Raw genomic sequence first — 20479 nt, 5'->3', positions numbered from 1 at the left:
GCTTGGGTGACAGGGGCACGGGAGTCGGCAGGGGGTCCAACCTGGACACCCCTCCGCTCCAACTCCCGCACTGCCGCCTTAATATCGGCGGAGGCGTCGCGGATCCCCTTGAGGTGCGTTCCCTTCAGGTTCCGGCTCGCCTCCGCCAGCTCCCGGGCAACGTCCGACCTGTCCGCAATAAAGGCGGACAGTTCCCCGGGGAGCATGGACCTTATGTCCGGGCGGACGTCGTCCTCCAGCCGCTCCCGTTTGCCGACCGATGGAGTCGGCGACGTCCTGCCCGGAGTTGGCGGCAGCGAACGCTTGACGCCCGCAACGCTGGGGATGGGGGGGGCCGACTGGGTCGAGACGATGGACAATCTGTCCACCGACTCGCCGCGCCGGCCACGCCCCCTCGTTCCCCTCTCCGGCCGGAGGAAGGGCCGGTCCCCAAGAACTGGGGTCCGGTGCCTCTCCTCCTGGGATAGGTCCAAGACCGCACCCACTCCCTCCACTACCACTTTCGGGTGTGGTAACCCCTCCTTTCCCTCTACAATTTTATTTTTATATTCAAATTCCATAGTGAATCCCACGAGAATGGCGGGAAATAAGGTCCACCCGGGCAGAGCCCCCACTACCCGGGTAAGGCTAGATACACACTGGAGGCGCCAGGTATCCAGTGGAGAATGGTGCGCTCGCGACTGGTGTACCCCACCAGCCACGCCCTGTTGCCAGAGCGTACCCTCTCACCGCGCACCGAAGCTTAGGGTTGGGGATTTTTTATAGAGGTTATCATCCTCGCGGCCCGGCCGGTTAAGGCAAGACCACCGTTCCGGTAAAACATGACCACCGGTTTACGGCCAGGGCCCTGCGGCGACCTCCCCGGTCGTTATCGCAGGACCCATTCCGCGGTTTTTCATCCCTCCGTGTGAGCCTTACCGGCAAGGGAGGCCCTGCCAGGATCCGAAGATCCCGCCGGCATCGCCTCACACATCATTAGGACTACTTCCCGCGGAATACCCCTCGCTCCGTTAGCAACACACAACTATGTGTGTTCCCAGGGACCACCACGAGGAGGTGGAGCGTAGAGGATTTTAGGGATATGACCACCACCACTGTGGTATACCTAGCAGTGGATCCGAGTCACCACTACTAAGCCCATATCCCCTCGGTCCCCACCCTAACCCTAACCCTAACCCTAACCCTAACCCTAACCCTAACCCTAACCCTTTTTTTTTTTTTTTTTTTTTTTTTTTTTCGTGAGGAAATGTTTTATACATACCCCGGCTCCCTGGGGGAAGCCGGGGTTATGTGGGATTCTCTCCGGGGGGCGGTGCCCCCGTAGACTACCCACTAAAACCTCACGCCCACCTAAGCTACACGGGAGGTGCCTGGATCACGCGAGTACTCAACAGGACACCTCCCAGCTATCATCATACCCCGGGGGAGGGGTTAACCTCCCCCACTGCCTACGCTATAAGACCCCGGGCGGAGGGACCCGCCCGGTGTCCCCATCCCTGGAGCCTTCGGATTGAGCTTCCCGAGCCCCAGCTCGGTCCGCCCACAGCTCCCGGAGTCTTCATGCCCCGCTCGGGGCCGGTTTCCCGAAGGAACCAGCCCCGGCCGAGGCAGGAAGACGCCGCCACCGGAAGGAAGGGCCGTCGGAGGCGTGATCCGGCACGCCCCGACCCTTCCTCACCCAATACCCCCCACGGATCCCCCTCCCCAATCGGGGAGGGACGGACCGACACCCCCCTACACCGGGAAACTAACCCGGGGGGTGTCGGCCTATCACGGGGGGAGCTATGCTCCCCCCCGGGGGCCCGGGTCAGCTCACACCCCGGGCCCCCGAGTTCACCGCCCCCAGTTGTGGGGGCATAACAGGGCGCGGGGAGACTCCCCGCGCCAGCCCCACTCCGCCCCCCACAACCGGGGGCACACGTTGGCGCGGGGGAGACCCCCGCGCCCTCCCTACCCTCTCCACCCCCCTCCGGGGGGGCACACGTCGGCGCGGGGGTCGTCCCCGCGCCCACACCCTCCTCGCGGAGCCCGGGTCCCGCTCCCGGGCCCGCTCGGCGGCCTCCTTCCGGGACATCACGTCCTCACAGAAGGAGGCCACCGCATTCCACGACCCCACGCTGTCGACCATGTGGTCGACCACGGTCGACAGCGCGAGGTCCCACCCGCCCACTGCGGCTCTCAGGACACGGCGCGGCCCGGCCCAAGCAGGGCACTCCTCCAAAGTGTGCCGCGCCGTGTCGACATCTTCGCCGCAGTGGTGGCACTGCGTAGTCGGCTCCCGCCCCATTCTATGCAGGTACTCTCCGAAGCAACCGTGGCCGGAGAGCACCTGCGTGAGGCGGAAGGTCAACCTTCCCCGCCTCCCGCACCATATGTAAAATATGGGCAGGAGGGCCCGGACAATCGGACGTGTGGAGGGCGTTAGCAGCGCCCTCCACTCCGACAAACTTTCCGTCCGGGCCTGGCGATTCTGGCCCTCGAGCTCCTCCTCCTCCTCGCGCGTGAGTTCCACCCCCGGCGGGCGGCGGAAGGAGCGGGCGATGTGGTATAGCTTCGCCCGCTCCGCCGCCACCACAGTGAAGGGTGGAATCACGGCGAGGAGTCCCGCCGCCTCGGTGGAGATGGTGCGGTACCCCCGTATGACCCGCAAGGCCAGCCGCCGCCGCACTCTTTCAAAGAGCTTGCGGCTGGGCGTGCTGGCCTCGAGCGAGCGGTGCCATACGGGGGCCCCATACAGGGCTATAGACCGCACCACCTCCACATAGAGGCGGCGTACTTTCAAATCCGGCCCCCCGACATTCGGCAGCAGCCGCGCCAATGCGGCTGCCGTCCTCTCTAGTCGGGGGGCGAGGAGCTCAAAGTGTCCATCAAATCGCCAGCGGCCGTCTATGATCAGGCCCAGGTACCTCATCCTGGGCCCGATCGCGACGGAGGTTTCAGCGACGCGAATCCGGAGATCCTGACCGCGGGGTAGCCGCCACTCCCCGAGGCGAATGCAACCAAATCGCCTCGGTTTTTGTGGCGGCCACGGTCAACCCCATTCTCCGGATTCGCCCGACCACGCAGTCCAGGGCAGCCTCACCCAGGTGCCTGGTTCTCCTCCAGTCCTCCCCCTCGGCATAAACCAGGGTGTCATCTGCATAGCAGATGACACCCGTATCCGGGGGGAGGACAACCCGCAGCACCGCGTCGTACGCCAAGTTCCACAGGAGCGGTCCGAGGACCGACCCCTGTGGGACGCCGCGGTGCGTCTCCCTCGAGTGCACAATACCCATACCGGCCGGTAAATACCACTTCTCTGTCGCGGAGATAGTCACCGACCACCTCCCGGAGATAAGGGGGCACCTGGAAATAGTCCAGCGCCCCCATTATCTCCGACCAGGGCAGGGCGTTGAAAGCGTTGGAGATGTCCAACGACACCGCGATCAACACCCTGCCCCCGAGCGACAGCCTGCTCACGGAGGAGGCGCAGACGCTCCAGGGCGTCTATGGTGGAGCGCCCCCCTCCGGAACCCATACTGGCTGTCGCTCAGGTCGGGACCACCCCGCGACAGATGCTCGACGAGGCGGGCGGCAATTATCCTTTCGAATAGCTTGCCCGCCTCGTCGAGGTAAACAAACCGGCCGGTATGCAGAGGGAGACTCTGCGGGTTTCCCCTCCTTTTGGAGGAGAACCAGGCACGCCTCTTTCCACACCGTGGGGAAGACTCCCCGGCGCAGGCTCGCGTCCATGACGCTCCTGAACGCCGGGGCGAGGACCTCCATAGCTAAGGCCATTATACCACCGGGAACCCCATCGGGGCCAGGGGCCTTCTTGCCCCTGGCCCGGAGCTCCCGGACGGCCTGGTACAGCTCCCACTCGGTGACCCGGAATTCGTCCGACCATTCAATGGCCGGACCCGGGGCGCGTTCCCTCCCCCCCTCACTCAGGGGGAAGAGGGTATCCACTACGCGCCCCAGAAGTTCCGGGTCTAACCGCTCCGTGACCGGGGACGCCCAGGGGCGGAGCTTCCCAAGCACCGCCTTATACGGGCGTCCCCACGGATCCTCACGGAGGGTGAGCAGGAGCTCATCCCAGGCCTTGGCCTTAGCAGCGGCAATTGCACGCTTGAGGGCCACGGCCGCCGATCTGTACTCACTGTACAACTCGGCGACCCTCGGCTCCGCGTCGCCGCCCAGGAAATGGCGGCGACGGGCGCGGGTATACTGGCGGCGGGCTCGGCCGGCCGAACTGCGAAGTTCGGCCAGCTCCCCCGACCACCAGTAAACAGACTTTCTCGGGGGCTGACCTCGGACCCGGGGCATCGCCACGTCGCAGATCATCTGCAACGTGCCCCGGATCCAAGTCGCCCCCTACCCTAACCCTAACCCTAACCCTAACCCTAACCCTAACCCTATTTTTTTTTTTTTTTTTTTTTTTTTTTTTTTTTTCCGAGGAGGTAATCACTATTACGGATACCCGACCCCTCCCGGGGGGGAGTGGGCCGGGTTATGTGGGACTCCTCGGCTGGTGGGTGCAATGCCGAGTATACCCACTAACTCCTCCCCGTCCGTCCCTAGGCTCCTGGGGGCACCCGTGGTCCGCGCGCGCATGTCTATCCGGTGTGCCCCCGCCTTAGCATTCCTCCCTGGGTGGGGGACGCGGCCTCCACCCTATCCTACTCTATCCGAAGGCGCCACGCAACGGACGACGTGAAGCCTTCCCCCCCATTTAGGCCGCCCGATGGACGTCCGGGCCCCCGCCCAAGACGTCCGACGGCCTCCGGGGACGCCATTGGCAACCGAGTATAAGGAGACCGTCGGTCCCCCGCCTCGAGATCACCAAGGGCGCCCCCGCCCGCGTTAAGGACGCCGCAACGGAGGCACGCCCCCGGGGCGTGCCCTGCGTCTCCTTCTCCCACCCCTTCGGCCGGGATCGTGATTTCGCTCACGACCCCGTTCCGCAGCCTCCTTCTGCAGCATTACCTGCTCACAGAAGGCGAACCCTCTCCACGCCCCCTCGCTGCCCGCTGCCGCCGAGACGACAGCCGGAAGCGAGAGGTCATGGCCCACTGCGCGCCGCAGAGCACGGCGCTCACCCGCCCACGCTGGACACTCCTCCAGAGTGTGCTGCGCCGTGTCCCGCGACTCGCCGCAGTGGTGACACGCCTCCTCGGCCTCCCGCCCGATGCGACACAGGTACACACCGAAGCAACCGTGCCCGGTCATCACCTGCGTCACTCGGTAGGAGACCCTATGCCCCATCCATCCCCTGTTCCACCGGTCGAACACGGGGAGGATGGCCCGAACGGCCCGCCTCCCTCCTTCCTCCGTCCCGTGAAGGCTTTCGCGCCATTCCCGGGCGGCGGCCCGCCGAGCGCGGCCCCTGTACTCCGCCACATCGAGCGCCACCTGATCCGGAGCCATCCCCCTCCGCTGGAGGTCCCTGGCGTACCCGTGTACGTCCGACAACACGCGGGCCTCCAGCTCGAGGGGGATAAGCCCCGACATCACCATCGCCGTCGCGTAAGAGATGGTGCGATACCCCCGCACGATGCCAATGGCCAGCCTGCGCTCGATTCGGCGCAGCAGTGCTCGCACACCGCTACGCCCCCCGGCCAAGACATCGTACGCCCACACAGGGGCTCCGTACAGGACTAAAACCCGCACCACCACCGCGAACAGGCGACGCACCCGTCCACAGGGTCCCCCGAGATTCGGGAGAAGACGACCGAGCGCAGCGGTCGCCCTCTCCGCCCGGGGCACTAGCGACTCGATGTGGCGGCAGAAACGCCACAGGCCGTCGAGCTCGAGTCCCAGGTACCGCATCTGGAACCCGACCTCGACCGCTCCCCCCCCCACGGCGATCCAGCACTGGGGAGGCGCCGCCAGCCGGGCCCGGTGGTAAAACCACATGGCCCTGGTCTTAGCGACGGACACCTCTAGGCCCAGAGACCGGATCGCGCGTACCGCGCGCCACGCGCCGCGCTCCGCCAGGCAGACGGCCTCCTTCGTATACCTCCCGGTGGCAAGCACCAACGTGTCGTCGGCGTAACACGTTAGGCTGACACCGGGAGGCATCCCCTCCCGCAGGACGCTGTCGTACGCGAGGTTCCACAGCAACGGGCCCAACACCGAGCCCTGTGGAACCCCCCGCACGACGCTCCTGCGAATCATCCCGTACCGGCCAGGATATTCTATGCTCCTGTCGGAGAGATAGTCCCCGATCACCCTCCTAAGGTACGGAGGCACCTGGTGGAAGACCAGGGCCTCCGAAATTCTATCCCAGGGGACGGTGTTGAACGCGTTGGCGATATCCAAGGAGATCGCCAACGCAACACCGCCCCCCTCCGTACAGGCCCCCGAGAGAGCCCTCACCCGCCGAATTGCGTCGACGGTGGAGAGACCCCCCCGGAAGCCGAACTGCGCCTCGCTCAGATCGGGGACTCCTCCCCCCGACAGGTGCCGGACGAGGCGTCCAACGAGAACGCGCTCGAACAACTTCCCCGCCTCGTCCAGCAAGCAAATTGGCCGGTACCCGGAGGGCGAGTCCCGGGACTTGCCCGCCTTTGGAAGGAGGACCAGCCTGCCCGACTTCCATAGTGGGGGGAACACTCCCTCCCTCAGACAACTGTTGAACAGCCGCCTGAGTTCGGGAGCGAGCCCCCCCTCCAATGCCAAGACCAACGCGCGGCCCGACACCCCGTCAGGACCCGGGGCCTTGCGGCCCACCCGACGGGCCCTGGTCACCGCCTCCCCGAGCTCGCCGGCTGACACCTCCCACTCCGCGGACCAGGAGAGAGGCTCCTGGCCCGGATGGAGGCGGTGTCGCTGTCCCCCCTCACGCGGGAAGAGAGACGTCACCACCTCCTCGAGTAAGGGAGGGTCCATCGATTCCGTCAGTGGGGGGGCCCACGCGCGCAGCTTGCTCATTACAAGCTTATACGGGCGCCCCCACGGATCCGCGTCCACCGTGCCGACGAGCTCCGACCACGCGTCCGCCTTGGCCTTCGCGATGGCCCTCCGGAGAGTCCCGAGCGCGGCTCGGTACTCCCCGTGGAGCCTCGCCTCCTCGTCGTCGCGCCTCCTGCGCGCTCGGCCATACTGGCGCCGCGCGGCATTGCAGGCACGCCGAAGCTCTGCAATGCCCGCGGACCACCAGTATGCCGCCCTTCTATGGTCGGACCGGCTCCGGGGCACCGCGGTGTCGCACACCGCCGTCATCACCTCCCGGAGCCGCTCCGCCCCGCGCGCCGGTGCCCCCCCAGCCGGCTGGGGCCCCCCCCACGTTACCGCGGCGACAGCGGCCCGGAACAGGTCCTCGTCCGCCCTGTTCCACGCCCATCGCGGCCGTCGGTCCACCTGGCCGTGCCGGGAATCCCGCGCGTAGAGGGCGGCGGGCCACACGTCCATGACTATGGGCGTGTGGTCAGAGGCCAGCTCTAGTTCTTCCGCCACCCTCCATCCCGACACTCGGCGCACGGCCGACGGCGTCCCCCATGTCAGATCGACAATAGAGACACCCTGCGGCCGCACGCACGTCGGCGTGGATCCCCGGTTAATCAACCGGAGATCCAGGCCGGACGCCCAGTCTAACACCTCGCTTCCCCTAGTGGTCGTCCTGGGACTCCCCCACGATACCGCGTGGGCATTGAAGTCTCCCAGGACGAGAACCGGACGGGCGCTGCACCGCGCGATGCAGCTACTCAGCCCGCCCAGGAACCCCCGAAAATGATCGAGGCCACGGTTCGGCGAGATATAAACTCCGACGACCGCGATGTCCCCCCACCGCACCGCCACCAATCCCTCGCCTCTCTCCAGAAGGGAGATCGACGGGGACCCGCGGCGGCCCTCCGCCACTATGGCGACGGAGCCGTCCTCGTCCCCCACCCAGAAGGGGTGATCGGGAACGGAGTACGGCTCCGCCGCCACTGCCAACCCAGTCCCCCGCTCGCGCACGGCCTGGACAAACAAGTCCTGGGCCGCACGCGAGTGGTTGAGGTTCGCCTGCAGAACCGGAATAGGCCTGAAAACAGCCTACCCTGACATTTGCTCTGCAGGCTCCCCCCCCTGGTGGGACTGGGCCCCCGGTGTAGTCGGCTGCTGCTGCGCGGGTGCAGCCGCCGACTTTTCCCCTCTTCCCTTCACCGCCGCGCGACCCCTCCTCGGAGCCGGGGCACACGCTTTGGCCCCGAACCTGTGGTTCGAGGGCCTCCCCAGATCCGCGCAGAGCGGGCATCTGGGGGCAGCCCCACAGGCCGAGGCGCGGTGCTCGGTCGCACCGCACCGATAGCACCTCGCGCTCCTGTCGACCGTGCTTTTACAGGTCGACCGCGTGTGCCCCGTCTCCAAGCAGCGGAAGCACTGAAGGGGTCGCTCCCTCAGTGCCTCCACCCGCGCCGAGGACCAGCCGACCAGCAGCCGGCCCCCCGCCACCACCTTCCTGACGGCCGCGAGGGGGCCCTGGGCCCAACAGGAGCCCAGCACCCGCTCAGAGGCGGACCTCCGGATCTCTCCGACCCGGAATTCGGCCTCCGAGCACCCCCCCGCAGCCGCAAGTGCCGCCGCGACCTCCCTTGCGCTAACCGAGTCGTCCAGGCCAGCGACGCGCAACTCGCCTCGCTTGACGGCCTGGACGACTTTAACCCCAGTCCCTTGTAAGGCCTCAGAGACCCTCGTGGAGAGGGCCCGTGCCTTCTCTTGGCCCTCCGGGCCCTTTACCTCCAGGAGGATCCCCCCCGTCTTGGTCCTCCTGGGGAGCACCCCCGACTCAATCCCCAGCGCCTTGAGGTCTATTGCCTCTCTGGCCCTGGCGATCACTCCCGCGTAGGTGAGCTTACAGCTCTCGGGGATCGTGATCGCCACGGCCCCGGACTTGGGGGCGCGCCCCAGGGCAACAACCCTCCCACTTGACGGCTTCGCCGTGATCGCGCCGGCCCCCTTTCGCGTGCCGACCGCCGAACCCCCGGTCGCCGTCCTCCGTTTCGCCGAAGCAGCGGCCGCCAACTCGGCGGCGAGGGCTATGGCCGCCCTCTCCTCCGCCGCTGCCCGCCTCCTCTCCGCCTTCCTCGCGGACTTCGACTTCGCCACCGACCAGGAGGCTGGGTCGACCGGCGGCGGGATGTCCACGGGTGGCACCACCCCGGCGCTGGACACCACCACCGGCCCAGTCCTCTTGGTTTCGACCACCGCCGGCGGAGAAGCCACCGGCGGGGCATCGCGCGTCCCTCCCCCCCTGCCCTGGAGAGCCGGAACCATCCCGGCCAGGATTGCCCGGAAACGATTCTCCATTCTCGTTTCCAGCTCGGCATTCCTGGCCGCCACCATCGCGTCGACGCGGAGGAGAAGGGCTTGAGGGTCCAGTACCCCCGCCCCCTCCGCCGCCCGCGTCGCCGCTTCCGCCGCCGGTCCCGTCCCCGCGGTCCCGCCTGAGGAGGCGGAGGGTACCGCCCCAGGGGCCGTCTTTCCCGCGACCGCCCGCTTCTCCGCCTCCGCGACGCGAAGCCTCGCCCGGAGGTCCTGTACCTCCTTGGCGAGGGCCTCGGTCTGTTGGCGGAGACGGGCGACCTCCTGGCTATTGCCCCACGCCGTGCCAGTGTATGCCCGCTGCACCAGCGTAGTGCAATAGGCCCTGGCCAGCGCGGAGCAATCTCTGAGCTCCTTGGCAAAATTGCCCTTGAGGCCCCTGGAGACGGTGGAGACGCCCTCCACACGTCTCATCGCGTCCTCCACCTCCTCCGCCAGCTGCGCCGTCGGCAGCTTCCCCGCGGACTCCATTAGCTCCGCGATTTTGTGGAGCTGGCCCCTCTCGGCGCGGTCGCTGAGCACCTGCTCAGCACCCGCCCCCGAGGAGCCCTCCTCAGGGGTCCCCCCGACGACCCTCCCGCTGCGCGTCTGCAGCCCCCCTCCTGCCACGGACGGCTCCAGCCGGGGCCGCTTCCCCGTCGGAGCTCCGTCCGCCCCCCGCATCTCGGCTCCCGCGCGCGACACGCCCGCGTCCGAATCTCCCGAAATCTGTGATGACGTTTCCGTCACCACAGCTTCGCTGGTAGTATTTACCTCCGAAGGGGCCCAGTGGTCCACCACCTTCGGCTCGCAGTCGTTGGATAACGACGCGCTGTGGCCTGCTCGCCCACCAACAGTCGCGCCGGTACTGGGGTATCCCTCCCCTGCACCGTAAACTAAACTCTTTTCCTTTGTGCCGTCCATGTCAATTTTGTGAAACACCCAGCCTTGCCCTGGTCCGTCACCGAAAATCCCGTCCCAACTCGGCAGTTTTCGCCCCTCCGTGCGAACCTTACCGGCAAGGGTGCCCCTACCAGGATCCGAAGATCCCGCCGGCATTGCCTCGCACATCGTCGAGGCTACTTCCTGCCGCGTACCCCCCGCTCCGTTAGCCACCCACAGTCGTGAGTGCCCAGGGACCACCGCGAGGAGGTGGAGCGTGGAGGATTTTAGGAATATGACCGCCACCACTGTGGCATACCTAGCAGTGGATCCGAGTCACCACTGCCAAGCCCATATCCCCTAGGTCCCCAACCCTAACCCTAACCCTAACCCTAACCCTAACCCTAACCCTAACCCTAACCCTAACCCTAACCCTAACCCTAACCCTAACCCTAACCCTAACCCTAACCCTAACCCTAACCCTAACCCTAACCCTAACCCTTTTTTTTTTTTTTTTTTTTTTTTTTTTTTTTTTTTTTTTTTTTTTTTATCGTGAGGAAATGTTTTATACATACCCCGACTCCCTGGGGGAAGCCGGGGTTATGTGGGATTCTCTCCGGGGGGCGGAGCCCCCGGAGACTACCCACTAAAACCTCACGCCCACCTAAGCTACATGGGAGGTGCCTGGATCACGCGAGTACTCAACAGGACACCTCCCAGCTAATACATGCCACCCCGGGGGAGGGGTTAACCTCCCCCACTGCCTACGCTATAAGACCCCGGGCGGAGGGACCCGCCCGGTGTCCCCATCCCTGGAGCCTTCGGATTGGGCTTCCCGAGCCCCAGCTCGGTCCACCCACAGCTCCCGGAGTCCTCGTGCCCCGCTCGGGGCCAGTGTCCCGAAGGAACCAGCCCCGGCCAGAGCAAGAGGACGCCGCCACCGGAAGGAAGGGCCGTCGGAGGCGCGATCCGGCACGCCCCGACCCTTCCTCACCCAAATCCCCCCACGAATCCCCCTCCCCTAACGGGAGGGACGGACCGACACCCCCCCAAACCGGGAAATTAACCCGGGGGGTGTCGGCCTATCACGGGGGGAGCTATGCTCCCCCCCGGGGGCCCGGGTCAGCTCACGCCCCGGGCCCCCAAATTCGCCGCCCCCAGTGGTGGGGGCATAACAGGGCGCGGGGGAACTCCCCGCGCCAACCCCACTCCGCCCCCCACCACCGGGGGCACACGTTGACGCGGGGGAGACCCCCGCGCCCTCCCTACCCTCTCCGCCCCCCTACTGGGGGGCACACGTCGGCGCGGGGGTCGTCCCCGCGCCCAAATACGCCTCGCGGAGCCCGGGTCCCGTTCCCGGGCCCGCTCGGCGGCCTCCTTCTGCTTGATCACATCATCGCAGAAGGAGGCCACCGCCTTCCACGACCTCACGCTGTCGACCATGTGGTCGACCACGGTCGACAGCGAGAGGTCCCACCCTTCCACCGCGGCTCTAAGGACACGGCGCGGCTCGGCCCAAGCTGGGCACTCCTCCAGAGTGTGCCGCGCCGTGTCCACATCTTCGCCGCAGTGGTGGCACTGCGCAGTCGGCTCCCGCCCCATTCTGTGCAGGTACTCTCCGAAGCAACCGTGGCCGGAGAGCACCTGCGTGAGGCGGAAGGTCAACCTTCCCCGCCTCCTGCACCATATATAAAATATGGGCAGGAGGGCCCGGACAATCGGACGTGTGGAGGGCGTTATCATCGCCCTCCACTCCGAAAGACTTTCCGTCCGGGCCTGGCGATTCTGGCCCTCGAGCTCCTCCTCCTCCTCGCGCGTGAGTTCCACCCCCGGCGGGCGGCGGAAGGAGCGGGCGATGTGGTATAGCTTCGCCCGCTCCGCCGCCACCACAGTGAAGGGTGGAATCACGGCGAGGAGTCCCGCCGCCTCGGTGGAGATGGTGCGGTACCCCCGTATGACCCGCAGGGCCAGCCGCCGCCGCACTCTTTCTAGGAGTTTGCGGCTTGGCGTGCTGGCCCCGAGCGAGCGGTGCCATACGGGGGCCCCATACAGGGCTATAGACCGCACCACCTCCGTATAGAGGCGGCGTACTTTCAAATCCGGCCCCCCGACATTCGGCAGCAGCCGCGCCAATGCGGCTGCCGTCTTCTCTAGTCGGGGGGCGAGGAGCTCGAAGTGTTCTTCGAATCGCCAGCGGCCGTCTATGACCAGGCCCAGGTATCTCATGCTGGGCCCGATCTCGACGGAGGTTTCAGCGACGCGAATCCGGAGGTTCTGACCATGGGGTAGCCGCCGCGGCCGAGGCGATCCGTACATCCAGATCGCCTCGGTCTTTGCGGCGGCCACGGTCAACCCCATCCTCCGGATTCGCCCGACCACGCGGTCCAGGGCGGCCTCACACAGGTGCCTGGTTCTCCCCCAGTCCCCCCCCATGGCATATACCAGGGTGTCATCTGCGTAGCAGATGACACCCGTATCCGGGGGGAGGACAACCCGCAGCACCGCGTCGTAAGCCAAGTTCCACAGGAGCGGTCCGAGGACCGACCCCTGTGGAACGCCGCGGTGCGTCTCCCTCGTGTTCACGATGTTATACCGGCCGGTAAACATCACTTTCCTGCCGCGGAGGTAGTCACCGACCACCTTCCGGAGATAGGGGGGCACCTGGAAGTACTCCATCGCCCCCACTATCTCCTTCCAGGGCAGGGCGTTGAAGGCGTTAGATATGTCTAACGACACCGCCAACAACGCCCCGCCCCGAGCGACAGCCCGTTCACGGAGGAGGCGCAGACGCTCCAGGGCGTCAATTGTGGAGCGCCCCCTCCGGAATCCATACTGGCTGTCGCTCAGGTCGGGACCACCCCGCGACAGGTGCTCGACGAGGCGGGCGGCAATTATCCTTTCGAATATCTTGCCCGCCTCGTCGAGTAAACAAACCGGCCGGTATGCAGAGGGAGACTCTGCGGGTTTCCCCTCCTTTTGGAGGAGAACCAGGCACGCCTTTTTCCACTCGTTGGGGAAGACTCCCCGGCGCAGGCTCGCGTCCATGACGCTCCTGAACGCCGGGGCGAGGACCTCCATAGCTAAGGCCATTATACCACCGGGAACCCCATCGGGGCCAGGGGCTTTCTTGCCCCCGGCCCGGAGTTCCCGGACGGCCCGGTACAGCTCCCACTCGGTGACCCGGAATTCGTCCGACCACTCAATGGTCGGACCCGGGGCGCGTTCCCTCCTCCCCTCGTTCCCATCATCAGCGGGGAAGAGGGTACTCACTACGCGCCCCAGAAATTCCGGGTCTAGCCTCTCCGTGACCGGGGACGCCCAGGGGCGGAGCTTCCCAAGCACCGCCTTATACGGGCGTCCCCACGGATCGTCACGGAGGGTGAGCAGGAGCTCATCCCAGGCCTTGGCCTTAGCCGCGGCAATCGCACGCTTGAGGGCCACGGCCGCCGATCTGTACTCCCTGTACAGCTCGGCGACCCTCGGCTCCGCGTCGCCGCCCAGGAAATGGCGGCGACGGGCGCGGGTGTACTGGCGGCGGGCTCGGCCGGCCGAACTGCGAAGTTCGGCCAGCTCCCCCGACCACCAGTATACAGACTTTCTCGGGGGCTGAGCTCGGACCCGGGGCATCGCCACGTCGCAGATCATCTGCAACGTGCCCCGGATCCAAGTCGCCCCCTCATTTACCCCGCGCTCCCTGGCCGAAGGCCAGGCGGAGCCGATTATCACGGCCCTCAGGAGGTCCCCGTCCAGTCGTTTCAGCGCCCATCTGGGCGCACCCTAACCCTAACCCTAACCCTAACCCTAACCCTAACCCTTTTTTTTTTTTTTTTTTTTTTTTTTTTTTTTTTTTTTCGTGAGGAAATGTTTTATACATACCCCGGCTCCCTGGGGGAAGCCGGGGTTATGTGGGATTCTCTCCGGGGGGCGGTGCCCCCGTAGACTACCCACTAAAACCTCACGCCCACCTAAGCTACACGGGAGGTGCCTGGATCACGCGAGTACTCAACAGGACACCTCCCAGCTATCATCATACCCCGGGGGAGGGGTTAACCTCCCCCACTGCCTACGCTATAAGACCCCGGGCGGAGGGACCCGCCCGGTGTCCCCATCCCTGGAGCCTTCGGATTGAGCTTCCCGAGCCCCAGCTCGGTCCGCCCACAGCTCCCGGAGTCTTCATGCCCCGCTCGGGGCCGGTTTCCCGAAGGAACCAGCCCCGGCCGAGGCAGGAAGACGCCGCCACCGGAAGGAAGGGCCGTCGGAGGCGTGATCCGGCACGCCCCGACCCTTCCTCACCCAATACCCCCCACGGATCCCCCTCCCCAATCGGGGAGGGACGGACCGACACCCCCCTACACCGGGAAACTAACCCGGGGGGTGTCGGCCTATCACGGGGGGAGCTATGCTCCCCCCCGGGGGCCCGGGTCAGCTCACACCCCGGGCCCCCGAGTTCACCGCCCCCAGTTGTGGGGGCATAACAGGGCGCGGGGAGACTCCCCGCGCCAGCCCCACTCCGCCCCCCACAACCGGGGGCACACGTTGGCGCGGGGGAGACCCCCGCGCCCTCCCTACCCTCTCCACCCCCCTCCGGGGGGGCACACGTCGGCGCGGGGGTCGTCCCCGCGCCCACACCCTCCTCGCGGAGCCCGGGTCCCGCTCCCGGGCCCGCTCGGCGGCCTCCTTCCGGGACATCACGTCCTCACAGAAGGAGGCCACCGCATTCCACGACCCCACGCTGTCGACCATGTGGTCGACCACGGTCGACAGCGCGAGGTCCCACCCGCCCACTGCGGCTCTCAGGACACGGCGCGGCCCGGCCCAAGCAGGGCACTCCTCCAAAGTGTGCCGCGCCGTGTCGACATCTTCGCCGCAGTGGTGGCACTGCGTAGTCGGCTCCCGCCCCATTCTATGCAGGTACTCTCCGAAGCAACCGTGGCCGGAGAGCACCTGCGTGAGGCGGAAGGTCAACCTTCCCCGCCTCCCGCACCATATGTAAAATATGGGCAGGAGGGCCCGGACAATCGGACGTGTGGAGGGCGTTAGCAGCGCCCTCCACTCCGACAAACTTTCCGTCCGGGCCTGGCGATTCTGGCCCTCGAGCTCCTCCTCCTCCTCGCGCGTGAGTTCCACCCCCGGCGGGCGGCGGAAGGAGCGGGCGATGTGGTATAGCTTCGCCCGCTCCGCCGCCACCACAGTGAAGGGTGGAATCACGGCGAGGAGTCCCGCCGCCTCGGTGGAGATGGTGCGGTACCCCCGTATGACCCGCAAGGCCAGCCGCCGCCGCACTCTTTCAAAGAGCTTGCGGCTGGGCGTGCTGGCCTCGAGCGAGCGGTGCCATACGGGGGCCCCATACAGGGCTATAGACCGCACCACCTCCACATAGAGGCGGCGTACTTTCAAATCCGGCCCCCCGACATTCGGCAGCAGCCGCGCCAATGCGGCTGCCGTCCTCTCTAGTCGGGGGGCGAGGAGCTCAAAGTGTCCATCAAATCGCCAGCGGCCGTCTATGATCAGGCCCAGGTACCTCATCCTGGGCCCGATCGCGACGGAGGTTTCAGCGACGCGAATCCGGAGATCCTGACCGCGGGGTAGCCGCCACTCCCGAGGCGAATGCAACCAAATCGCCTCGGTTTTTGTGGCGGCCACGGTCAACCCCATTCTCCGGATTCGCCCGACCACGCAGTCCAGGGCAGCCTCACCCAGGTGCCTGGTTCTCCTCCAGTCCTCCCCCTCGGCATAAACCAGGGTGTCATCTGCATAGCAGATGACACCCGTATCCGGGGGGAGGACAACCCGCAGCACCGCGTCGTACGCCAAGTTCCACAGGAGCGGTCCGAGGACCGACCCCTGTGGGACGCCGCGGTGCGTCTCCCTCGAGTGCACAATACCATACCGGCCGGTAAATACCACTTCTCTGTCGCGGAGATAGTCACCGACCACCTCCCGGAGATAAGGGGGCACCTGGAAATAGTCCAGCGCCCCCATTATCTCCGACCAGGGCAGGGCGTTGAAAGCGTTGGAGATGTCCAACGACACCGCGATCAACACCCTGCCCCGAGCGACAGCCTGCTCACGGAGGAGGCGCAGACGCTCCAGGGCGTCTATGGTGGAGCGCCCCCTCCGGAACCCATACTGGCTGTCGCTCAGGTCGGGACCACCCCGCGACAGATGCTCGACGAGGCGGGCGGCAATTATCCTTTCGAATAGCTTGCCCGCCTCGTCGAGTAAACAAACCGGCCGGTATGCAGAGGGAGACTCTGCGGGTTTCCCCTCCTTTTGGAGGAGAACCAGGCACGCCTCTTTCCACACCGTGGGGAAGACTCCCCGGCGCAGGCTCGCGTCCATGACGCTCCTGAACGCCGGGGCGAGGACCTCCATAGCTAAGGCCATTATACCACCGGGAACCCCATCGGGGCCAGGGGCCTTCTTGCCCCTGGCCCGGAGCTCCCGGACGGCCTGGTACAGCTCCCACTCGGTGACCCGGAATTCGTCCGACCATTCAATGGCCGGACCCGGGGCGCGTTCCCTCCCCCCCTCACTCAGGGGGAAGAGGGTATCCACTACGCGCCCCAGAAGTTCCGGGTCTAACCGCTCCGTGACCGGGGACGCCCAGGGGCGGAGCTTCCCAAGCACCGCCTTATACGGGCGTCCCCACGGATCCTCACGGAGGGTGAGCAGGAGCTCATCCCAGGCCTTGGCCTTAGCAGCGGCAATTGCACGCTTGAGGGCCACGGCCGCCGATCTGTACTCACTGTACAACTCGGCGACCCTCGGCTCCGCGTCGCCGCCCAGGAAATGGCGGCGACGGGCGCGGGTATACTGGCGGCGGGCTCGGCCGGCCGAACTGCGAAGTTCGGCCAGCTCCCCCGACCACCAGTAAACAGACTTTCTCGGGGGCTGACCTCGGACCCGGGGCATCGCCACGTCGCAGATCATCTGCAACGTGCCCCGGATCCAAGTCGCCCCCTCATTTACCCCGCGCTCCCTGGCCGAAGGCCAGGCGGAGCCGATTATCACGGCCCTCAGGAGGTCCCCGTCCAGTCGTTTCAGCGCCCATCTGGGCGCTGACGGGGTGCCACGTCGGAGGGGCGTGTCCAATGGCGAGTCCGAGACCACAGCCACGTCCATCAGGACGTAGCTGTGGTCCGACAAGGTCTCTCCACTCCAGACCCGCCAATTGGACACACGGCGTGAGGCGGCGGCCGTCGCGAACGACACGTCCACAATCGACCAGCCGTTCCACCTCACGCACGTAGGCACGGAGCCCCGGTTTAACAACCGGAGCTCCATCCCCTCCGCCCAGTCTTCCAGGACTCCGCCTCGGGCGTTGGTCCCGGGGTTACCCCAGGTGGAGGACCTCGCGTTGAGGTCCCCCAGGACCAACACTGGACCGGCTATATACGGGGCTATCATAAGCCCCAGCCGGTCCAGGAACATCCCTAATTCGGCGGAGTCGTAACTGGGTGAGCTGTAGCACCCCACGACCAGAAATCTTCCCCACTTTACCATAACCATCCCCCTGCCCCGTTCGACCACGGAGCAGGGGGGCACAGTCGCCGAGTGGCGACGCCACCATATCGCCACGGAGCCGTCATCGTCCCCGGACCAGTGTGGGTGGTCCGGGACTCTGTACGGCTCCGTGGCGACGGCCAGGCCAACCCCCCACTCCTCCAGGCACTGGACCATTAGGTCCTGCGCCTGGCGGCAGTGGTTGAGGTTGGCCTGGAGTACCGGGAGAGGGGACCAGCGCGGAATATGGGCCATTAATTGGCCTTCGCGCTGGTCCCCTCCTTAGCCGCCGATGCGGGTGGCGGGGGGTCATTACCCCCCGCCCCGCTGGGGGCCGCCTCCACCTCCATACTTTCCCCCTCCTTAGAGGTTGGGGGAGCGGCCGCTTTCGCCACCGGGGTATCCGGTGGCGTAACTGGGGTGGGCGCCACACCGCCCGCCCCCTTTTTCCCCTTCTTGGCCTTTGGTGGCGGGGAGCACGCCTTGCTCCCCGCCTTGTGGCCCGCCGGTCTCCCCAAGGCCGCGCAAACGACGCAATGGGGCGGCGCCTTACACTCCACCGCCCGGTGGGTGGCGTCACCGCAGCGGTAGCAGTGACCGCTGCGGTCGACCTCCGCAGTGCACCGCTGCCGAACATGCCCAAGGGCAAGGCAGCGGAAGCACTGCAGCGGCCGAGCCGCCAGCACAACCACCTGGGCGGTGGACCACCCCACGCGCAATTTCCCGGCCTTTTCGATGGCCAGGGCCGCCACGGCCGGGCACTGCACCCATACGGTGCCGAGCCCGCCGGGCGGAGCCTTAAGCTCCCCCACCCGGACGGACTCGGCGGTGCAGCCCCCGGCTTTAGATACCGCCTCCACTACCTCCTGGGGGGTCACGGAAACCTCCAGGCCCGTGAGGCGGAATTCCGCCTTCTTCACGGGCCTGGATACCTTAACGTCCATCCCCCCCAGGACGGCGGCCATCTTGGCGGCCAAGGCATCGGCCTTGGGGCCCCCATCGGCACCGGGGACCTCAATAATGAGGCCCCCGGTTACCGCCCTCTTCCAATGGAGGGCCCCGATGCCGAGGGCGTCTAAGTCGACGCCCTGGCGGGCCCTCCTAATGGCCTCCTCATACGAGGCCCCGCTCCCCTCCGGGACAGTCACGGTGACTGCCGCGGAGCGTGGCGGGGCCCTGACCTTCGCCGCTGATTTCCCGCTCTTCGGGGCGGGGACAGCGGCCCTCCTCTTCGGGGCGCCAGCCGTGATGGCTGCCGCCACATCAGCCGCGGCCTTAGCAGCGGCCTTGGCCGCGGAGATGGCCCGCCTCCCGACCACCTCCGCCCAAGTCCCCGGCTTAGCTGGGGTACCCGGTGTGGGCGTAGGGGGCGGGGCCGGGCGGGCGACCGAAGGCTGGGGAGCCTCCCCAGCCTTCTTCCCCTTCTTCTTTTTCTTCTTCTTTTTCTGCCTCTCCCCCGTCCCCGGGGCAGGGGCAGGGGCAGGCGTCGGCGGAGCAGGCGCAGGGGCGGGCCGCGGCGGCGCCGGAGGGGCCGGCGGCGGCGGCCGGGGGTCCCCACGGGCACCATGTCCGGCCACCCGGCGCAGCTCCCTCCGCATTTCTTCGCGGAGGGATCTGAGGCCCTCCTCCATGAGGGCCTTCATCTGGGCCATTAGGTCCAGCTGCGCCGGCTGGGTCGCGATGACCTCGCCGACCTCGGCGGTGGAGACCTGCGGCAGGGGGGGAGCGTCCCGCAACCGCTTCATCGCCATCAACTCCCCCCTGATGGCCCGAAGCGAGTCGCGGGTCTCCAGAAGCTCCCTCCTGAGAGCCGCGTTCTCCAGCCGCAGTGCGGCGTCCACAGCGTCCACCCGGGAGACAGGGGCGCGGGAGTCGGCAGGGGGTCCAACCTGGACACCCCTCCGCTCCAACTCCCGCACTGCCGCCTTGATATCGGCGGAGGCGTCGCGTATTCCCTTAAGGTGCGTGCCCTTAAGGTTGCGACTAGCCTCCGCCAGCTCCCGGGCAACGTCCGACTTGTCCGCAATAAAGGCGGACAGTTCACCCGGGAGCATGGACCTTATGTCCGGGCGGACGACCTCGTCCAGTCGCTCCCGCTTCTCCTGCGACGGAGTCGACTGTTGTACGCCCGGAGGGGTTAGCGAACGCTTCGTACCCGCCCCGCTGGGGATGGGGGGCGCCGACTGGGTCGAGTGGTCCGATAATCGGTCCACCGACTCGCCGCGCCGACCACGTCCCCTCGTTCCCCTCTCCGGCCGGAGAAAGGGCCGGTCCCCAACAGCTGGGGTCCGGCGCCTCTCCTCTTGGGAGAGGTCCAAGACCGCCCCAACTCCCTCCACTACCACTTTCGGGTGTGGTAACCCCTCCTTTCCCTCTACAATTTTATTTTTGTTTTCAAATTCCATAGTTAGTCCCACGAATATGGCGGGAAATGAGGTCCACCCGGGCAGAGCCCCCACTACCCGGGTAAGGCTATATACGCACTGGAGGCGCCAGGTATCCAGTGGATGTTGGTGCGCTCGCGACTGGTGTACCCCACCAGCCACGCCCTGTTGCCAGGGCGTACCCTCTCACCGCGCACCGAAGCTTAGGGTTGGGGATTTTTTATAGAGGTTATCATCCTCGCGGCCCGGCCGGTTAAGGCAAGACCACCGTTCCGGTAAAACATGACCACCGGTTTACGGCAAGAGCCCTGCGGCGACCTCCCCGGTCGTTATCGCAGGACCCATTCCGCGGTTTTTCATCCCTCCGTGTGAGCCTTACCGGCAAGGGAGGCCCTGCCAGGATCCGAAGATCCCGCCGGCATCGCCTCACACGTCAAAGGAAC

This window comes from Halictus rubicundus, chromosome 2, assembly GCF_050948215.1.
Source record: "Halictus rubicundus isolate RS-2024b chromosome 2, iyHalRubi1_principal, whole genome shotgun sequence".
Taxonomy (NCBI): Eukaryota; Metazoa; Arthropoda; class Insecta; order Hymenoptera; family Halictidae; genus Halictus; species Halictus rubicundus.
Note: the sequence above shows the minus strand (reverse complement) of the source record.